The sequence below is a fragment of the Cervus elaphus genome, chromosome 9 (assembly GCF_910594005.1).
Source record: "Cervus elaphus chromosome 9, mCerEla1.1, whole genome shotgun sequence".
NCBI lineage: Eukaryota > Metazoa > Chordata > Mammalia > Artiodactyla > Cervidae > Cervus > Cervus elaphus.
The window spans coordinates 96,787,983-96,809,015 of record NC_057823.1 but is presented as its reverse complement, the minus strand read 5'-3'; positions in this window follow the sequence as shown (position 1 = coordinate 96,809,015).

The following is a 21,033-nucleotide window of genomic DNA, read 5'->3' as shown; positions in this document are numbered from 1 at the left end:
TTTTCATTTATTTCTATTAGTTGGAGGCTAATTACTTTACAATATTGTAGTGGGTTTTGCCATACATTGACATGAATCAGCCATGGATTTACATGTGTTCCCCATCCCGATCCCCCGTCCCGCCTCCCTCCCCATCCAATCCCTCTGGGAAAAACAAATTATATAGAAGTATGTGATATGACTCTTTGAGACTCCATGGACTGTGGCCCACCACGCTCCTCTGTCCACAGGAATTCTCCAGGAAAGAATACTAGAGTAGGTTGTCATGCCCTCCTTCTGGGGATCTTCCCAACCCAGGTATTGAACCCTTGTCTCCCCCATCACAGGCAAATTCTTTACTGTCTGAGCAACCGGGGAGGCAAAAAATATAATTTTAAAAGAAATATAAGTTAAATAGAAGTATCAGTTCAATTCAATTGCTCAGTCGTGTCTGACTCTTTGCGACCCTATGGTTTGCAACATGCCAGGCCTCCCTGTCCATCACAAACTTCCAGAGTTTACTCAAATTCATGTCCATTGAGTCGGGGATGCTATTCAACCATTTCATCCTCTGTCGTCCCCTTCTCCTCCTGCCTCCAGTCTTTCCCATCATCAGCGTCTTTTCCAATGAGTCAGTTGTTCACATCTGGTGGCCAAAGTATTGGAGTTTCAGCTTCAGCATTAGTCCACCCAAAGAATATTCAGGACTGACTTTCTTTAGGATGGACTGGTAGGATCTCCTTGCAGTCCAAGGGACTCTCAAGAGTCTTCTGCAACACCATAGTTCAAAAGCATCAATTCTTCAGCGCTCAGCTTTCTTCATCGTCCAACTCTCACATCCATACATGACTACTAGAAAACCACAGCTTTGACTAGATGGGCCTTTGTTGGCAAAGTAATGTCTCTACTTTTAAATATGCTATCTAGGTAGGTCATAACTTTCCTTCCAAGGAGTAAGTGTCTTTAACTTCATGGCTGCAGTCACCATCTACAGTGATTATGGAGCCCAAAAAAATAAAGTCTGACACTGTTTCCATTGTTTCCTCATCTATTTGTCATGAAGTGATGGGACCAGATGCCATGATCTTAGTTTCCTGAATGTTGAGTTTTAAGCCAACTTTTTCACTCACTTCTTTCACTTTCATCAAGAGGCTTTTTAGTTCCTCTTCACTTTCTGCCATAAGGGTGGTGTCATCTGCATATCTGAGGTTATTGATATTTCCCCCCGGCAATCTTGATTCCAGCTTGCGCTTCTTCCAGCCCAGCGTTTCTCATGATGTACTCTGCATATAAGTTGAATAAGCAGGGTGACAATATACAGCCTTGACATACTCCTTTTCCTATTTGGAACCAGTCTGTTGTTCCATGTCCAGTTCTAACTGTTGCTTCCTGACCTGCATATAGGTTTCTCAAGAGGCAGGTCAGGTGGTCTGGTATTCCCATCTCTTTCAGAATTTTCCACAGTTTATTGTGATCCACACAGTCAAAGGCTTTGGCATAGTCAATAAAGCAGAAATAGATGTTTTTCTGGAACTCTCTTGCTTTTTTGATGATCCAATGAATGTTGGCAATTTGATCCCTGGTTCCTCTGCCTTTTCTAAATCCAGGTTTATTTAGAAAAAATAGATACTATTTCTAAAAAGATACTAATTCTCCATGCACTTAAATCCAAGAGGCCAGGTGATTTAGTATTGAAGTTAAGATGCTTTCAGGGATCTAGCATTTGGGTTTTGTTCTTAATTCTGCACTTTCTGTTCAAGTTGCTTTCCCTCTCTGAGACTCAACTGAAAAATGGAAATAATAATACAGCTTTTCAACACTGCAGTGAATGTGGAATAAAATAATCTGTATGTACAGTTTTATGTAAAACTCTTGGTGGAATTCTTAGCATAAAATAGTCACAATCATTAAGTTATTAACCTGAAAAAATACTTCGTTCTTAACAAGGTAAGGGTAAAGATGATGATAAGTAGAGGCAGTATTTGGCTTCTGACCAACATAATTTGCCATGTCTCTCTTGAGATTTTTTATATCTGTGCTTTGGCAGTAGATGCCACTATCATGTTATTATGAAGGATTTGCAAGGCTCATCTGGTATCAACAGGAACAAATGCCTGGACCATTTAATTATATCTGCACTGATCACAGAGTGAGCTGAGAAGTAATTGCCTTCTCATGCATGGGCAACACTTCCCCATCTAAGTTGCTCTTCACATTTTATTACTAGTCTTTGCCCCCTACCTTAGTAGCATCTTCTGGTAGATTTTCCATGTCTATCTTCTCATTTTTATCACTGAAATCTGAAGCTAGAAATATCCCTGAAAACCAGCAGCTTTACTTCCTGGCTCCTTGGCACTCTAAAGAAAAAAAAAGTAAAGTATCAGGAGGAAACAAACCCTTTCTGCACTGATATTTCAGAGGACTTTTCCAGAAGACAGTATTTGTTTGTTCTTCTCATGAGGTAAGTCTATTTTATACTTTTAACTATTGGCATTTACTAAAAACATATTTGAGCATTACTTTACTAGCGTGTGAGATGAGTGCAATTGTGCAGTAGTTTGAGCATTCTGTGGCATTGACTTTCTTTGGGATTGGAATGAAAACTGACCTTTTCCAGTCCTGTGGCCACTGCTGAGTTTTCCAAATTTGCTGGCATATTGAGTGCAGCACTTTCACAGCATCATCTCTCAGGATTTGAGATATCTCAGCTGGAATTCCATCACCTCCACTAGCTTTGTTCATAGTGATGCTTTCTAAGGCCCACTTGATTTCACATTCCAGGATGTCTTGCTCTAGGTGAGTGATTACACCATTGTGATTATCTGGGTATTGAAGATCTTTTTTGTATAGTGCTTCTGTGTATTCTTGCCACCTCTTCTTAATATCTTCTGTTTCTGTTAGGTCTATATCATTTCTGTACTTTATCGAACCCATCTTTGCATGAAATGTTCCCTTGGTATCTCTAATTTTCTTGAAGAGATCTCTAGTCTTTCCCATTTTGTTGTTTTCCTCTGTTTCTTTGCATTGATCGTTGAGGAAGACTTTCTTATCTCTCCTTGCTATTCTTTGGAACTCTGCATTCAAATGGGAATATCTTTCCTTTTCTCCTTTGCTTTTCACTTCTCTTCTTTTCACAGCTATTTGTAAGGCCGCCTCAGACAACCATTTTGCCTTTTTACATTTCTTTTCCATGGGGATGGTCTTGATCCCTGTCTCCTGTACAATGTCGTGAACCTCCGCCCATAGTTCATCAGGCACTCTGTCTATCAGATCTAGTCCCTTAAATCTATTTGTCACTTCCACTGTATATTCAAAAAGGATTTGATTTAGGTCATACCTGAATGGTCTAGTGGTTTTCCCCACTTTCTTCAATTTAAGTCTGAATTTGGCAATAAGGAGTTCATGATCTGAGCCACAGTCAGCTCCCAGTCTTGTTTTTGCTGACTGTACAGAGCTTCTCCATCTGTGGCTGCAAAGAATATAATCAATCCGATTTTGGTGTTGACCATCTGGTGATGTCCACGTGTAGAATCTTCTCTCATGTTGTTGGAAGAGGGTGTTTGCCATGACCATTGCGTTCTCTTGGCAAATATCTATTAGCCTTTGCCCTGCTTCATTCAGTACTCCAAGGCCAAATTTGCCTGTTACTCCAGGTGTTTCTTGACTTCCTAATTTTGCATTCCAGTACCCTATAATGAAAAGGACATCTTTTTGGGGTGTTAGTTCTAAAAGGTCTTGTAGGTCTTCATAGAACCATTAGAATTCAGCTTCTTCAGCGTTACTGTTTGGGTCATTGGCTTTGATTACCGTGATATTGAATGGTTTGCCTTGGAAACGACAGAGATCATTCTGTCGTTTTTGAGATTGCATCCAAACTCATTGCATTTCAGACTCTTTTGTTGACCATGATGGCTACTCCATTTCTTCTAAGGGATTCCTGCCCACAATAGTAGATACAATGGCTTCTGAGTTAAATTCACCCATTCCAGTCCATTTTAGTTTGCTGATTCATAGAATGTCGACATTCACTCTTGCCATCTCCTGTTTGACCACATCCAATTTGCCTTGATTCATGGACCTAACATTCCAGGTTCCTATGCAATATTGCTCTTGACAGCATCAGACCTTGCTTCTATCATCAGTCACATCCACAATTGGGTATTGTTTTTGCTTTGGTTCCATCCCTTCATCCTTTCTGGAGTTATTTCTCCACTGATCTCCAGTAGCATATTGGGCACCTAACGACCTGGGGAGTTCCTCTTTCAGTGTCCTATCATTTCGCCTTTTCATACTGTTCATGGGGTTCTCAGGCTTCAGCAATACGTGAACCATGAACTTCCAGATGTTCAATCTGGTTTTAGAAAAGGCAGAGGAACCAGGGATCAAATTGCCAACATTCATTGGATCATCAAAAAAGCAAGAGAGTTCCAGAAAAACATCTATTTCTGCTTTATTGACTATGCCAAAGCCTTTGACTGTGTGGATCACAATAAACTGTGGAAAATTCTGAAAGAGATGGGAATACCAGACCACCTGACCTGCCTCTTGAGAAACCTATATGCAGGTCAGGAAGCAACAGTTAGAACTGGACATGGAACAACAGACTGGTTCCAAATAGGAAAAGGAGTATGTCAAGGCTGTATATTGTCACCCTGCTTATTCAACTTATATGCAGAGTACATCATGAGAAACGCTGGGCTGGAAGAAGCGCAAGCTGGAATCAAGATTGCCGGGGGGAAATATCAATAACCTCAGATATGCAGATGACACCACCCTTATGGCAGAAAGTGAAGAGGAACTAAAAAGCCTCTTGATGAAAGTGAAAGAAGTGAGTGAAAAAGTTGGCTTAAAACTCAACATTCAGGAAACTAAGATCATGGCATCTGGTCCCATCACTTCATGGCAAATAGAAGGGGAAACAGTGGAATGGTGGCTGACTTTATTTTGGGGGGCTCCAAAATCACTGTGGATGGTGACTGCAGCCATGAAATTAAAAGACACTTACTCCTTGGAAGGAAAGTTATGACCTACCTAGATAGCATATTTAAAAGTAGAGACATTACTTTGCCAACAAAGGTCCATCTGGTCAAGGCTATGGTTTTTCCAGTAGTCATGTATGGATGTGAGAGTTGGATGATGAAGAAAGCTGAGCGCCGAAGAATTGATGCTTTTGAACTATGGTGTTGCAGAAGACTCTTGAGAGTCCCTTGGACTGCAAGGAGATCCAACCAGTCCATCCTGAAGGAGATCAGCCCTGGGTGTTCATTGGAAGGACTGAAGCTGAAACTCCAATACTTCACCTAATGTGAAGAGTTGACTCATTGGAAAAGACCGTGATGCTGGGAGGGATTGGGGGCAGGAGGAGAAGGGGACGACAGAGGATGAGATGGCTGGATGGTATCACCAACTCGATGGACATGAGTTTGAGTAAACTCTGGGAATTGGTGATGGAGAGGGAGGCCTGGCGTGCTGAGATTCATGGGGTGGCAAAGAGGACACGACTGAGCGACTGAACTGAACCGAAGAACATATTATTACATTGGTGGAAAATATTGGCAGCAGGCCCTGATAAGCACAGTTCTAGTCTGTTTTTACAATTTGTTTTTTTGTTTGTTTTTTTCAGACTCTACATATAAATGATACCATACAGTGTCCTTTCTCTGATTGGCTTATTTTACTTAGCATAATGCCTTCTAGTTTCACCTATGTTGTCCAAGTAGCAAGATTTCTTTCTTTAGTTTATGGCTGAATAATATCCCATCATATACATTTATATATATCAAAGAAAAATTATATATATATACTATTATATATAATTACATATAACTCTTATATAATGATAATTTATGCAATTTGCTAGCTATATGACTATAATTTATATGTGTACTATATATAATTTTTCTTTGATATATATAAATTTATATCATAAAAATTTCATGTTTATATATATATATCTGCATTCATTCATTTGTTGATGGACACAGATGGTTTCCATGTGGGTTAACTATGGATAATGAATATGGGGATAAATATATTTCTTTGAGATACTGATTTTGTTCCCTACAGGTGTATATCCAGAAGCAAGATTGCTACATCATATTGCAGTTCTACTTTCAGCTTTTTGGAGGAAGTTCCATTCTTCTCATTATCATATGGCTGTATCAATATACATTGTACACTTTATAAGGTTCACTTTTCTCTACACCCTCACCAACTACTGATAACAGTAGTAGTCTCATTTTTTTTTTTTTAATATCAGCCATTCTAACAGGTATAAGGTGATATTTCATTGTGGTTTTGATTTGTATCTCCCAATTATTGGTGATGTTGAGCACCTTTTCACGTATCTGTTGGCCATTTGTATAACTTCTTTGGAAAATAAAATAAGGGACTCGTATACCTCAAGAAAAAAAAAACCCACAAATAATTCGATTAAAAAATGGGCAAAGGGTCTGAATTTACTGGTAGTGTTTTAATCTGAAAGTTTTAACCCTCTCAATGGCCGGTGCCTAAATATCGCCTCTCTCAAGAGTTCTTCTAATATCAACCACTTTCATACTCTTTACTGCAGTGGTATACCACCTCCCGAATCTTTTTTCTGTTCTTTCTTGCTAATGTCCCACACAGCCTATTGCTCTTAGAGTCATGTCTTGTTGGATCAAACTTGCTCATCTTAATCTAAGGAAAAACTACGTCCTTTTCCACCAAACACTGGAACAAGAGATCCCCTATGGATCTCTCTCCCGTTCTGCTCCCTGGCAAGTACTACCAGTCTTTAGCTTTTTCCAGGAAGATTCAAGCATGATTTTCTATACCTCCAAGCTCATCGGTTCATTCCTTCAAGCCCTAGTCACACGGCCTAAGTTAAAAAGGAGTACACTATTTCCTCAAGAAATGAGAGAGGAAAAGCATGGCACTACAGAACTTTCCTAAGGAAATCCTTATTCGTCAGTCCTCACCCATTAATTCACTAGCCTCCTCTCATATATAAGCTGGAGGTACTGATGGGTTAAGTGTTGGAGAACCAGTCTGGGCTACTTTTAACAAGTTCTGCGTAGATGGCTAGCACCTCTGAATAAATGTGTGAGCACTTAACACCCATTGTGCTCTTCTTTTGAGCCCCAGTTAAACATTGAAAACAGCAGAAACAGTCTCACTTACCACTGTGCTACCCTTATATAAAGGCAGCTAAACTGGGTAGGCCTTTCTAATTAGGACCAAGGCTTGACTTCCTTAGAAAGAAATGACAAGTGAACAGCAAGGTGACCAGATTTGAACTCGGTGCTTATGCACTGCATTTATTCTTGATAACTTTCTTTTTTTAATATATAACTTTCTTTTAATCAAACCATAAGCATTTACTATCTACATATACTTGGCAAATACCAGGAGTTATTCTGAAATTTTACTAAGTAGAAGAGACCATCTTTGTTCTTAAAGAAATTATTTTAGATACCCTTTGCCATAATTCAGTTCTTCTAAAACCTAAGTATGCCTTTAAGAAGAGAATAAAAATATAGCCTTTGGTGTTTGAGAACACAACCTGCAATAGTGAACAGCTGCAGTCTTCAATACTGGGTAGCATATGTATATCACATGGGTGCATGAAGACTTGACAAGGAGTATGCAAAAGAAATATTTTAAAGGAATTGATTTTCAGATCTTCAACTATCTTATATACACATAACCAACACTGATCCGTTCAAGAAAGAACATGGAGTTGAATTTTGCTCCCTTTCCCAACTTCTCTTCATCATTTTTATTCTTCAGCTTAGCTCTTATTTCTTGCCTCCCATATTTTACCACCTTCCATTATTCTAAGAATTAAGAACTCCAGGACAGCAATACATAGTGATGATTTCCAAATTACTGCTCTTGATTTTTAAAAAGTAAATGACTCTGATGAATGGACAACAAATGGTATCTTACTGCTCAGTATTTTGCAACTGTTTACATTCAACAAAGGTTAAAGGAGCACAGAATTGAGTTGTTATCTGATAGGTTATTAGTTTTTGATGATAGGTCACTAAGTGATTTAAGTGTACAACTAAAAAGAAGTTTAAAGACTTTGAAGATACTGCTGCAACTCCTTTATTTTCATCTATGTACTCATATGAACAGAATTCTCTGAATTTACACCTATAGAAAAATAGTATAGAATTGATGCTGAAATTGCCATTCTAATAAGTAATACTATTTAACCTCAGAAATGTGAAAGTGAAAGTCGCTCAGTCCTGTCTGACTCTTTGCAACCCCACGGACGATACATTCCATAGAATTCTTCAGGCCAGAATACTGGAGTGGGCAGCCGTTCCCTTCTCCAGGGGATCTTCCCAACCCAGGGATCCAACCCAGGTCTCCCACATTGCAGGCGGATTCTTTACCAGCTGAGCCACATGGGAAGTCCAAGAATACGGGAGTGGGTAGCCTATCCCTTCTCCAGGGGATCTTCCTGACCCTGGAATTGAACCAGGGTCTCCTGCATTGCAGGTGGATTCTTTACCAACTGAGCTATCAGGGAAGTAAGTTAATTATAAACAATCACAGCAACTTATTAGTATATGTATCTTCATAATATTTAAGTATTAAATTTAATATTTCCATTATATTTGTATATCTCGATATACCTATCAACTCAGGTGGCTCAGTGCTAAAGAATCCGCCTGCCACCACAGTGGGCGCAAGAGAGGTGGGTTTGATCCCTGGGTCAGGAAAATCCCTTGAAGTAGGAAATGGCAACCCACTGGGAAATCCCATGGACAGAGTAGTCTGGCTGGCTACAGTCCATGACGTTGCAGAGAGTCAAACATGACTGAGCACACACACATACACATATATGTTACGTATAATGCATTATATTAATACATATGTACAGTTCCAAAATGTACTTATAAAGTTACTAATTGCAGCATTCCCTACAAAAGCATAAAAAATGTCTGTTAGTAGAAAATTACTTAAATAAACCATGATACAGCTATATACGGGAGTATTAGAAACTGAAAGTGAAAGTTGCTCAGTCGTGTCCGACTCTTTGCAACTCCATGGAATAGTCCATGGAATTCTCCAGGCCAGAATACTGGAGTGGGTAGCCTTTCACTTCTCCAGGGGATCTTCCTAACCCAGGGAGTGAACCCAAGTCTCCTGCATTGCACACGCATTCTTTACCAGTTTAGCCACCAGAAGCGCCCAAAATAAGACCCTCTGTATTATGCAGCTACAAAAAGCAAGTGAAAAAGCTGCACATCTATGACTGATAGGAGTGATTTCCAGGACACAGAGCTGTCAGGCTCAATAATACACTCGCACCACAGATATCTACATCCTAATTCTCAGAACCTGCATTAGCTTATACATCAAAAAATAATTTGCAAATTTAATTAAAATAAAGAATTTGATATGGAGAAGTTATCCTAGGTTATTCAAGGGAGCCCTGAATGTAATCTCCAGTGTGTTTGTAAGAAGGAGCCATAGGGAAATTTGATGAAAAGAGAAGGCTATGTGAAGATGGCAGTAGTTATTGGAGTGGTTTGTTTATGAGACAAGAAATTCCAGCACAGTCTCTACAGGCTGGAAGAGGTAAGAAATAGATACTTCCTGGGAGTCCCAGAAATAATTAGCCTTGCAAACACCTTGATTTTACACCTATAAATTGGTTTTGGACTTCTGTCCTCGAGAATTGAAATTAATACATGTATGTTTTTCAAGCCCTTAAATTTATGATAATTTGTTACAAAAATGTAAAACTATTCTTTGCTAAAATAAAAAAAAATAGTATATTTTATATACTATGCTCATTTTTATAAAAGAACAGATGAGGGCTAGTTGTTTATACCTAAAAACAGTGAAAGTAATGAAAGTGGTTACTTATAGGAGACAGGTATAGAGATAAAACATTTCAGTGTTTGCCTTTTATTTTGATTTTGAAAGAAGGGAAGTTACAACATATTCTAAACAAAATAAACAATAAGATATGTAAAATTTAAAGAGGAAAAACGCAACTGGTAAATCTGGTTCTTAAAAAAATTCTGTTTTGTCTTTTTTTCTCATTCAAATAAACTCATAAGTAAATAAAAGAATGAAAGAAATGATAGTTTTACTTTCAAAGTGAAAGTGAAGTCACTCAGTTGTGTCCGACTCTTTGTGACCCCCTGCGCTGTAGCCTGCACCAGGCTTATCCGTCCATGGGATTTTCCAGGCAAAAGTACTGGAGTGGGTTGTCATTTCCTTCTCCAGGGGATCTTCCTGACCCAGGGATCAAACCCAGTTCTCCCTCCTTGCAGGCAGACACTTTATCCTCTGAGCCACCAGGGAAGCTTTACTTTCAAAAGTTAATATGAACAATGCATTGGAGATTGAATTTTTTCCATTAATTTAGACTTATAAGAAACATTTTTCATACCAATTTTAAGTTAGGTGCATAAATTTTTTTAAATTTGAGAACAGGAAAGGAAAAAATTGAAATTTAGTTGTACAGCAAGCCCTAAATTCTAGTAAAATTTTCCACACTTTCTTATTAATACATGTAATTTTTAAAATTTTAATTATAATTAATCAAAAATACTGCATTTAAAATCATTCCACATATACGATGAACTGTCTTATTGCCTTGTGGGTGAGATGCTACTGCATTATCTCTTCAGAATTGGAAACGTGGGCTCAGCTGAAGCTGCCTGCAGCCAGGTTCCTTCTTTTCCCTGTATGCATGTTATATAAATGTATGGGTACAAATGGAAATGGTGAGTTTGTTAGTATTGTTTGTTTTCCTAATTTCACTCTGTGCTCAGCTAGGATAGTCATTGAGAAGAAGTGTCCAGAATTCTGTCAAGGATTTGGTACAGATTTTTCCAACGACAGTTGGAGAAATTTTCCATGGATTCATCTTGTGTACCTTATGGCACATGAAAGGGTCTTTCTTCTATTGGTTTAAGGATTAAATAATTTAATATACATATATTACATCTCATGATTGCAGTCATGAAGCTAAAAGACATTTGCTTCTTGAAAGTAAAGCTACCACAAACCCAGACAGTGTATTAAAAGGCAGAGTCATCCCTTAGCTGACAAAGGTCTGTATAGTCAAAGTTACGATTTTACCAGTAGTCATGTAGGAATGTGAGAGTTGGACTATGAAGAAGGCTGAACACTGAAGAATTGATGCTTTTGAACTATGGTGCTAGAAGACACTCTTGAGAGTCCCTTGGACAGCAAGGAGATCAAACCAGTCAATCCTAAAGGAAATCAACCCTGAATACTCATTGGAAGGACTGATGCCAAAGGTGAAGCTCCAATACTTTGGCCACCGGATAAGACTTTTCATTGGAAAAGTCTCTGATGCTGGGAAAGATTGAAGGTGGGAGAAGGGGACAACAGAGGATGAGATGGTTGTATGGCATCACCGATTCAATGGACATGAGTTTGAGCAAGCTCCGGGAGATAGTGAAGGACAGGAAGCCTAGCACACTGCAGTCCACGAGGTTGCAAGTTATCAGACATGACTTAGCGACTGAACAAAACAGAACAAAACATCACATCTCAACTCCAATCTACTTCCCTTGCAAAGTTTCCATTTTTTCACCTGTTGCTTTTATTATATTTTGCTGTTCAGCCAAAAGCTTTTGTGACTTCAAATCTGTTGCTGCTCTATGTTGTCTTATAATAAAACCCTACATGAGACTTTAAGCTTCAATTTCTGACTTTAATACAATTTTTGTATTAATTGAACACAGTGATTGCCACAGTGATGCTACATAACAAAGCACTCCTAAACTTGGTGGCATAATGCATTATCTTACTTATCTATGAGGTGTCTGGATGCTTCTGCTTCTGGCTATTGCTGTGAAAATCAACTAGGGCAATTGCACCTCATATACCCTATTCTGGACTTCAGTTTAGAGGAAGTGAGGCTACCTTGCAGCTACCAGAAAATACTGTCTTGAGCATTTTGTTCTCATGTTGGAAGTTGGAAGCTCATAGGGATTTTATCACTTAGAAATTTATCTCTCAAGAAAATGTGGCCTTCCTACCATACATAAAAAACTTCTGATACTCAACGCTGAGCAAAACAATTTGTCCACAACAAAGAATGCATTAGTTTCAATAGCAGAAATCACCAGGACAACTTGGATTTAGAGATTTTTAATAATGAAATATATTATTTTAATAGCTCATAAAATGTACCTCTTTATGCAGATTACTTAATAACTGCATTTTGGTGTGTATATTCAGTTCAGTTCAGTTCAGTTCAGTCGCTCAGTCATGTCTGATTCTTTGTGAGCCCGTGAACTGCAGCACGCCAGGCCTCCCTCTTCATCACCAACTCCCAGAGTCCATCCAAACCCATGTCCATTGTGTCGGTGATGCCATCCAACCATCTCATCCTCTGTCGTCCCCTTCTCCTCCTGCCCTCAATTGTTTCCAGCATCAGGGTCTTTTCAAATGAGTCAGCTCTCTGCATCAGGTGGCCAAAGTATTGGCGTTTCAGCTTCAACATCAGTCCTTGCTATGAACACCTAGGACTGATCTCCTTTAGGATGGACTGGTTGGATCTCCTTGCAGTCCAAGGGACTCTCAAGAGTCTTCTCCATGAACTGAACCACAGTTCAAAAGCATCAGTTTTTCGGCGCTCAGCTTTCTTTATAGTCCAACTCTCACATCCATACATGACTACTGGAAAAATCATAGCCTTGACTAGACAGACCTTTGTTGGCAAAGTAATGTTTCTGCTTTTTAATATGCTATCTAGGTTGGTCATAACTTTCCTTCCAAGGAGCAAGCGTCTTTTAATTTCATGGCTGCAATCACCATCTGCAGTGATTTTGGAGCCCAGAAAAATAAAGTCAGCCACTGTTTCCACTGTTTCCCCATCTATTTGCCATGAAGTGAGGTGTATATATAGGACCACTTAACAATTTAAATGTGTGTTTCTGGAGCATATGGTTATCACATTCACTTAATATGTGAAAGGTCCTCAGTTCGAAACTAGGCAGAGACAGAATGGACATAAATTTGAGCCAACTCTGGGAGATAGTGGAGGACAAAGGAGCCTGGCGTCCTGCAGTCCATGGGATCGCAAAGAGTCAGACAAAACTTGGTGACTGAACAACAACAACAACAATTTAAATACAATGAAGTTAAATGCATTAATTAAAAGAAAACAAGTAGGGTATGGTTACAGAGGAAGATGAGGACATGAGCATAGAGCATCCTTGAAGCAAGAGAAGTGGGTATGACTGACAATGACACTGTCTCAGAGGAGTCAAGGAAAATGAGATAGTGGCCTTTGGTGGCCATGAGAAGCCTAATTCTAGATAAATATACTTGATGAAGAATGATCAGATGATTTATATGGCAGACAAAGAAAGATATTTTCATTTTATTTCCCCTTACTAGATTAGGTGTCATTATTATCTACTTTTGAATATCTATAGGACTGATACAATGAAAAACTTAATTGGGCAATAAAAACTGTAGCTTAAACCCCTCTTTCAAAATGAACAAATTCTAGATCCTTTGTATAAAATAAAATGAAAATGAAACATCTAAAATGTTATTTTTTTTAAAAAAAATCTCACTTTGTGTTTGAGATGTACATGCATGCATTCTAAGTTTCTTCAGTCGTGTCTGACTCTGCAGCCCTATGGTCTGTAGCCCACCAGGTTCCTCTGTCCATGGGATTCTCCAGGCAAGAGTACTGGAGTGGGTTGCCATGCTGTCCTCCAGGGGATCTTCCTGCCCAGGGATCAAACCCGTGTTTCTTACTTCCCCTGGATTGCAAGGTGAGTTCTTTACCACGAGTGTCACCTGGGAAGCCTGGTGTTTGAGATAGCATACAGTAAATGATTGGAGAATGGTGCACTTTGGTTAAATGTGTAGTCTGCTAAATCAAACTAACTACTCATTTCTAAAAACTAAATGTATGGCAAAAACCACTACGATATTGTGAAGTAATTAGCCTCCAATTAAAATAAAAAGATTAAAAAATAAATAAATAAATAAATAAATAAAATAAAATAAAAAGATTAAAAAAAAAGAAAAAACTACATGTCTATAAAGTGCAATTGGGATATTTTTCAGTCTAACCTAGAAATTAGATGATTGCTTTTTTTATCATGGTCAGAGCATGGGGATATGGAAGACGTGCAGACTGAAATTCTGTATTGTGGATCTATTCTATACCAATAGAATAAGCTTTGAAGGCACATAGATTTGGATTCAATTTTATTTCCATTATTTACTAGTTATATAAAATTGCATAAGGTTCTCTGAATTACAGATTAACAAACAATATAATGGGAATAACTACAAGTTCTTAGCAGGTCTATTGAGAGATTAAACTAAATATTATAGCACACAGCACATAGTCAGCAATTCAGCTTTATCTGTAATTAAACTACATCATAACATTAGATTATTGTACAAATTAGTACCTAGATAAGTGGACTTAACACAAATAGGAACACAAATATCTAACATGCCATATGTACTCAAAAATGTATTCATTTATTCAATATGTAAGAGAGATACTGACTCTCCACTAAATTCATATATTGTAGGTCCTAGAATTTCCAAGAGGATAGGGTACAATCTTCTTCCTTCAGTCAAGTTATGCAAATTTTATGGTCACCACTTTTCAGAATAATACAGTGTATGTATTTTCTAAACCAAAAAAGGATATAGATCACTTTGATGAACACAAATGTATTAACAGAGACAATGGGATATATTTGAATTTACAACTATCTTATCAATATTTTTACACTTCTCAAATTCATTCACCACATCAATTTCAAAATAATATATTTAAAATACAAATATAACCAACTCATGATACTCCTGCTTAAAACATTTCAACAGTCCCCATATCACCTTCCAAATGAATTCCATACTGCTTCACACGCATATACACTCTTTATTATTTTATTGCTTTCTCAAATTTTATTTTTCTCCCTATATTCCCTGCCTCAGGTTTTTTGATCTAGTTATGGCTCACTTCTTGTTTTTGCCTAGATATATGGCTGTTTCTTCCACTCATGGCTTTGTTAAACTATACCCTTTATCTGAACTACATGTTTGCCCCAATTTCCATGTCCTTTTCACTCAACTAATTCTTACTCACTTTTTAAAACTTAGCCCAGATTATTTTCTTCTCTGAGATAGCTCAATCACCTACAGTGATACTTTTTCCTCACCTAACTCTCTATAGAACGTAAACACCTTAAGGTGGCTGTGATTATTTACCGTCAAGTCCTCAGTCTAATTCTGCATAGGAAAGGAGCTCAACAAATAGATTGAATTAATATATAAATGAAGCAAATGAAGCCCAGAGAGTTTGTTAAATCAACTTAAAGATGCATAAGTAAATATTTTTGGGGGGAGCAAATTCCAGTGCATTACTTTGTCTTTAGAGGCTGCAAAATATAACAGCAATAAAATATAAAACTCTTTAATATATAATTATGATAGTTAGATATAAAGAACATAGCCCAAAATACTTTTTCTCATATGATTATTTTGATACATGAAGAGAAAAATCATTAAGCCTTAAAAAGGCAGGGGACTCTTGAAAAAAGCTAAGCTACACACAAAAAAATTATCCCATCTGGATAATTTATTGACGGACATATCTATTGGAATGTAATAGATACATAATTACCAAAGCAGTGTTTTCCTAATAGGAAAAAAATTTCATAACATGAGGATAGATAAGTAACTTGATATTTCTTTCTTTTTTAATGCTCTTGTTTGCCATGGAAAAAAGGTAGGAAACCCAAGCTGAATAGTGCAGGAAAATAAATTAAATGAATGCTGCATATTTAGAAGCCAAATGGAAAGAAAGCAGCTCTCGCCTGTGCAAAGAATAAGATTAGCAGGAAATACTACAGACAAGATTCTCTAAGAGGGGATAAAAGTCAGCAACAAAGCATTAACAGCTCTGATCACTTTTAAGTAGCCTGGAGAACCCTTACTGGGCTGAAGCAAGTACTTTATCAGTCATGCTTTACATCTTCAAGTATAAGAACCAATGAGTCAGACTGGTAAAAAAAAAAATAGGTTAAATTAAATAGTGATTCATAAGAGTTGAATATTTTTTTTATTGAAGTACAGTTGATTTAGAATATTTTTTTTTACTTTCTGGTGTATAGCAGAGCAAAGTGATTCAGTTAAATCATGTATATATATGCTTATAAGCAATATTTATGCTTATTTTATATTCTTTTCTATTATGATTTATTTTAGGCTGTTAAATATAAATACCTTGTGTGTTGTTTATTCCATTCTGTATATAACAGTTTGCACCTGTTAGTCCCACTCCAACCCCATAATAGCTGAAATTCATCATTTGAGGCACAAGTCTTGTGTAACTCACTCTTATTACACCCAAACTGGGCTCCTAAGGAAACCAGTGCTAAATCTGTGTGCACCACAGTTTGGATTGACACCAAGACATACGTTATGGAAGAAGGAGCAGCTCTAGGCTTGGGTTTCAAGAATGACATCCACCTCTACCATTTAGTGGACTTGTGACTTTATAGAGTGAAGGAAGCACTCTTTATTTCCCTCATCTCATTAGAGCAAAGCAATGTCAAGGTTTCAGGGAACTGCAATGGTGTTTCTTAGAATATAGAGTTGATACACATCATAAAATAAAAGCAATTTGCACCGTAAAATGTTTTGGTGTTGTGACAGTGCAATTTTTTATTTGTTTGTTTTATGGTTTCGTTTGCCAAATATTTTTGTGTGTTTGCTATTTTCTTAAATTATATCTGCCCTCAAAATCAAAGAGAGTACAGCAAACTGCTTGGGACAATTATAAACTATTCAGTTCAGTTCAGTCACTCAGTCGTGTCCGACTCTTTGTGACCCCATGGACTGCAGCAAGCCAGGCTTTCCTGTAATTAGAGAAATATAAAACAAACAAACAAACAAAAAATACAAGATACCACTCTAGACTCACTGGGATGGGTGAAATTCAAAATAATAGACATAACAAGTGTTGATAAATATGTGGGGAAACTGGAACCTTTATACACTGCTGTTGGGATAGTAAAAGGAAGTAGCCACTTTGGAAAACAGTTGGTGATCTGCCCAAAATGCTATATATTGTTGCCCTATAGCTAAGTAATTCCACTCCTGGGTATATGCCCAAGTGAACTGAAAACATGTTCGCCCTTTTATATGAATGTTCATAGAAGCATTATTCATGAGAGCCAAATGTGAAACCAACACAAATGCCCATCAACTAATGAGTGCATAAATATAATGCATTCTTCTAAGCAATGAATTATTGTTTATTAACAAAAAGAAATATAGTACGGGTGGTTCTGCCACATGGTCAAGCCTTGAAAGAATTATACTAAGTGAAAGAAACCAGAAACAATCATGAAGTGAAAATGAAAGTGCTAGTGGCTCAGCCGTGTCCGACTCTTTGCGACGCCATGGACTCTAGCCCGCCAGGCTCCTCTGTCCATGGGATTCTCCAGGCAAGAGTACTGGAGTGGGTTGCCATGCCCTTCTCCAGGGGATATTTCCAACATATCACATAACTTCTTTATGGGAAATGCCCAGTATAGGCAGATGCTTAGACATAAGAAAGGTAAATTACTGTCTTCCAGAGGAATGGAAAGATGTTCTAAAATCAGGGATGGGGCTTCCCTGGTGGTCCAGTGGTTAAGACTCTGCCTTGCAATGTAGGGGCTGTGCTGTGCCTAGTCAGTCAGATGTGTCTGGCTTCCTGCGAGGCCATGGACTGTACCCTGTCAGGCACTGCTGTCCGTGGGAACTCTCCAGGGAAGAATACTGGAGTGGGTTGCTATTTCCTAGTCCAGAGGATCTTCCCAACCCAGGGATCAAACCCAGGTCTCCCACACTGCAGGCAGATTCTTTGCCATCTGAGCCACCAGGGAAGCCCAAGAATCCTGGAGTGGGTAGCCTATCTCTTCTCCAGCGGATCTTCCCCACCCAGGGATCAAACCAAAGTCTCTTGCATTGCAAGCAGATTCTTTACCAGCTGAGCTACCAGGGAAGCCCACAGTGTAGGGGATGTGGGTTCAATCCCTGGCTGGAGAACTAAGATCCCATTTGCTGGGAGGCAACTAAGCCTGCACCCTGCAACTGCTGAGCCCGCATGCTCTGGAGCTGGCGGGCCACTCTGAGAGAGTGGTGAGTCACATGGAAGATCCCACAGGACAACATAAAGACGTCACAGGATTCAATAAAGATCCCAGATGCTGCAGCTAAGATCTGGTGCAGCCAAATAAATGTATATATATTTTTTAAAGATAAATAAAATTGTAGAACAAAACCACCTAGTTGTACATGTTAAAGGGTGCAATTTACATATATGAATTATTTCAATAAAATTATTGTAATAAAAGAAAAATACTACAGATCATAAGATACCCTCTGTGTAAGATAGTAAATATATGAAATTATTGTTTATGGATAAAGATACAAATTTGTACAAAAACAAAGCATGTTATAAATACATGCCGACTTTGGGTCTTGGCTATCTGCAGGGATGAAGGGAGATGAAGGGATTACAAGGCGGTGCATAAAATGCCAATGTGCTTTATTCTCAAAACTGTATTTGGAAGAAGTGCAACCAAATACTGAGTATTTTAAAATCTGGGTAGTTTGTTTATACATTATAGTATTCTCTATAATATTTGTGTATCTGAAATATTTTATAGCAAAATACTTAACAATACAGAGAAAGTGATTACTACTAGGATTATGAGTTAAAAGAAATTCTTCTGTTCATTCTGTTTATTCTGATCTATGTCCCAACTTAAGTTTTCAGGCTAGCAAAAGCTTAGAGAGAACTTCTTGAGACAAGAATAGCTTAGATTCAACAACAAAACCTAAGAAAACAAGCTCTAAGCAATTATACACGTAGAAGATAATCCAACAAGAGTTAAAGACAAAGCATGAAAGTCCACTAACAAAAATAGTAAATCCAGGCAAAAAATTTGCCAGAGAAAGGTATGGGCCACTGAAGTTATTCATTACTGTATCATCTGTGTCATACACTCCACATCGTATAGTGAATTTCCTATCCATATCACACAGTGGGCTTCCCTGCTGGTTCAGACAGTTCAGACATTGCAACTGCCTGCAATGCAGGAGACCTGGGCTTGATCCCTGGGTGGGGAAGATCCCCTGGAGAAGGAAATGGCAACCCACTCCAGTACTCTTGCCTGAAAAATTCCACGGATGAAGGAGCCTGGTAGGCTACAGTCCATGGGGTCACAAAGAGTCAGACACAACTGAGCAACTTCACTTTCACATAGTGAAGGTAATGTGAGATCTGGAATAAGAGAATCTGGTCCAGAACCTTGTGTTCCCATTTATCACCTGTGTTTTAAGTGATTCACAATTTCTGCGGTCAATCAGCTAAATTTTCAGGTTATTTAAATGACCAAATTTTTTAAAGTAAATTGTGATGTGTTATGTACAATTATACTTATTTTTGGAACATACTTTTTATTGCTTGAGTGGATAAGGAAAAATAGGTTCCTAGTATTAAAGAATCAAATAAAGAATCAAATCAATCAAACAGATATGATATGTTTATTAACAATGTGAGTGGGTAAGTATAAATAGATCTAGTATGTGCACATGTGGAATACTGCAAATTATTTCTCATCATGATAATGTTTAGAATTGAAGAAATGCCAAGGGACAGTCTTCCTATTTCTGGAATTTTCCTACCCTGATATAGTGTTGTTGTTTTAGTTGCTAAGTCACGTGCGTGCATGCATGCTAAGTTACTTCAGTCATGTCCTACTCTTTTTGTGATCCCCTGGACTGTGGCCCTCCAGGCTCCTCTGTCCATGGGATTTCCCAGGCTAGAATACTGGAGTGGATTTTCATTTTCTTCTCCAGGGGATCTTCCTGACCCAGGGATCAAGCCTGCAATCTTCTGCATCAGCAGGCAGATTCTTTAGCCCTCCCTGGAAGCCCTCCCTGATAAAATAGTAATAACTAAAAACATGCCCCTTAAAGAATCAGTGTCCTTGCAGTGCATTCAATCATTTCTTTTCAATTAAGTGGAAAGTTGTTATTGCTTTTGTTCTTGTTGTTTTTAAAGAGAGAATCATTTGCATCCCACCATCTTGGGCTGTTATTCAGGCATAAGAACCAAAACCTTAGAAGTGCTCATGCCCATAATTCCAAATACTAATTCTGTCCTTACCAGTTGCTCTTTTTATATTCTATTGCCTAATTCAAACTTCAGTGCTCACTGAACACTAAGATACATGTGACAGCTGCAGGACGGCAGTATTGCCCATAGTTTCAAATGAAAACATCTGATTCCCCGAACACTCTGTGGCTTCTGTGAAATCTGAAAATCTTCACTTTCTAGAGTTCTTTATTTGATCCCTTTCCTACTGTACTCTGGAGAATTTGAAAACCAAGAGACAGACAGACAGACAGAGAGACACACCCACACAGACAAAGACAGAGAGAGAACAAGAGTGGGAAAATGTGGTTCTATTTCAAATTATACCTCTGTAAGAACTGAGAAATAAAAATAGTTGGCAATTCTCCAATATTTCTAAATAAGGTGCTCATATATAATATAACATTCTGAGATCCTCATAGTGCAACTGCTTACAGGAATTTGAAGAGCTAGAAGTTTGGCATATCTTCCTTAGCAAAGATGCCCACTTGGATGAAGAAGGGCTGTGGATAAATTCCTTTGAATAAGATTCATTTGCCCAAAGTCAAACCACACAGGGGGCTTCCCAGGTGGCTCAGTGGTAAAGAATCCGCCTGCCAATGTAGGGGACGCAGGTTCAATCCCCGGGTCGGGAAGATCCCCTGGAGGAGGAAATGGCAACCCACTCCAGTATTCTTGCCTTAAAAATCCCATGTACAGAGGAGCCTGGTGGACTATAGTTCATAGGGTCGTAAAGAATAAGACATGTCCACACAGCACACAGGAGTCAAAAGTCTATGCTAAAACCTGTAAGATTCCCGTTCTCTGAATTGGGATGAGAGGGTGGCGGAGGGATGGGGGAAAGCTCAGGGGTGAGTGTTCACTATATCAGC